Genomic DNA, 2,506 nt, shown 5'->3' with positions numbered 1-2,506 from the left:
TCCCTTGTGTGGTTGCCTCTCACATGCCCCCACCTGGGGATCTAGCCCACAATGCAGGCATGTGCCCTGACTGGGAAATGAACCAGTGACCCTTTGGTTCACAGGCCGGTGCTCAATCCACTGAGCCACACCAGTCAGGGCCCATGAGCAATCTTTTAGAAACCTTAATACAGTCTCTCTGCTCCTCCTGTTCAACAGACAGCCATGTCTTCCTGTGCAGTGCCAGCCTCAACCCTGAGACATGATGGTGAAGGTCGGAGTGAACAGATTTGGCCATATTTGGTGCCTGATCACCAGGACTGCTTTTTACTCTGGTAAAGTGGATATTGTCACCATCAATGACCCCTTCATTGACCTAATTACATGGTCTACATGTTCCAGTATGATTTTACTCATGGCAAGTTCAAAAGCCACAGTCAACACTGAGAATGGGAAGCCTGTCATCAATAGAAAGTCCATTTCCATCTTTCAGGGGTGAGGTCCCACCAACATCAAATGGGGTGATGCTGGTACAGAGTGTGCTGTGGGGCCCACTGGTGTCTTCACCATTTTGGAGAAGGCTGAAGCTCACATGAAGGGGGAGCCAAGAGGGTCATCACCTCCGCACCTTCTGCAGATGCCCCCATGTTTGTAATGGGTGTGAACCATGACAAGTATGACAACTCCCTCAAGATTGTCATCAATGCCTCCTGCACCACCCACTGCTTGACCTCCCTAGCCAAGGTCAGCATGACAACTTTGGCATCATGGAGGGACTCATGGCCACAGTCCATGCCATCACTGCCACCCTTCAGAAGACTGTGTGTGGTTGGTCCCTCTGAGAAGCTGTAGTGTGACAGCCGAGGGTTTGCCCAGAGCACCGTCCCTGCTTCCACTGGTGCTGCCAAAGCTGTGGGCAAGGTTATCCCTGAGCTGAATGGGAAGCTCACTGGCATGAACTTCTGTGTCCCCACCCCCAATGTGGCAGTTGTGGATTTGATCTGCCGCCTGAAGAAAGCTGCCAAATATGATGACACCAAGAAGGTGTTCAAGCAGGCATCAGAAGGCCCCCTCAAGAGCATCCTGGCTATACTGAAGACCAGGTTGTCTCCTGTGACTTTAACAGTGACACCCACTCCTCCACCTTTGATGCTGGGGCTGGTACTGTTCTCAGTGAACACTTTGTCAAGCTCGTTTCCTGGTATGACAGTGAATTTGACTACAGAACAGGGTGATGGACCTTATGGTCCACATGGCCTCCAAGGAATTAGAACCCCCTGGACCACCAGCCCCAGTGACAGGAAGAGAAACCTTCAGCTGCTGGGGAGTCCTTGCCCCAAATCAATCCCCCAACACATTGAGAATCTCCTGACCTCCAGTTTCCAACCCAGACCCCCTGAAGAGGGGAGGGGCTTAGGCAGCCCTCCCTTGTCAGGCTCCATCAATAGAGTTCATCGTACCCACCCACCCCCAAAAGAAACCTGAAAACATTTCAGAAACATTGTGGTATAGAATACTTTGATTTAAAGGAAGTTATATGAGGAAAGCAAACCAATATGTACAGCAACACTTATTTTGTTTTCTTCCAAAGCTCTAAGTTTACATAATTGATGTTTTCCCATATGTCAGAAGGCCTGTCATTGAAAACAGGCATATAGTGGTAATTAAGGGTTCAGGCGGGCCATGAAGCCATATTGCTGAGTTAAAATTCCTGCTCTGTCATTTAATTTCTATGCTACCTTGGGCAAATTATGTTGTCCTACAATTGCTTTACATAAACATCTGGCAGCACAGGAACTTGGAGGAAGCAGAGATCAATGAAGGCTAACGTGCTTAGGAAAGGCTTCTTGGAAAAGGTGAGACTAAAGGATAATTACCTTTTGGAGATGTAGTTCTTTTGGGCAAAATTGATCAAACTACATGAAGCTTTCGTTTCATTCTTTTCTTTCAGTTACACTAATGGAGACACTGCCAAAATCACCATGGCAGCTCCTTTTTGCTGATTTGCAAAGAGACACTCTTCTGAAACCAGGAGATCATATTTCCATATCAAAATGATTGAAAAGCAGACATATGGAAAGACTTTAGGACACCTTTTAATATTTAAGTGAATGTAGTCATTCCTCAGAGCAAAAGATCTGGTGAGAGATTGGCAGTTGCAACCATAATACTCAAAACTGCATCAAGAAAAGGGATGCATTACATATGCCTCTGAAATCCAAGCCATCTGATTGCAAAAGGAGAAATAAATAACAGAGAGAGCAACATTGTTTCCCTCCCTTGGTATTTTAAAATCATTACAATGGAAATAAAAGCAACACAAAAAGAAGGGAAAAAAGGAAGTAGGGAAATAGGTATCCCAAAAAAAATTTAGACTGTGTGTTCAAAATGGAAAACCATAGTCCATAGATCTCTGAATTCTTCTTCTCCAAAAATAGTTGTAAACGGCCTTTCTCCCAAACTGGAACTCTGTATGTTTTCAGCATCAAGTCTCATTCCCTGCCTGTCCTTAATGATATTGTAGATG

At 45.6% G+C, this 2,506-nt stretch overlaps 1 pseudogene; it reads left to right on the top strand.

Moving 5' to 3' along the window:
* The first annotated feature begins 244 nt into the window (after positions 1-244).
* On the top strand, positions 245-1,351 carry LOC128779991 (glyceraldehyde-3-phosphate dehydrogenase-like; annotated as a pseudogene).
* The last annotated feature ends 1,155 nt before the right edge of the window (positions 1,352-2,506 follow it).

Source organism: Desmodus rotundus, chromosome X, assembly GCF_022682495.2.
Source record: "Desmodus rotundus isolate HL8 chromosome X, HLdesRot8A.1, whole genome shotgun sequence".
NCBI lineage: Eukaryota > Metazoa > Chordata > Mammalia > Chiroptera > Phyllostomidae > Desmodus > Desmodus rotundus.
This window is presented reverse-complemented; position numbering and strand designations above follow the sequence as displayed.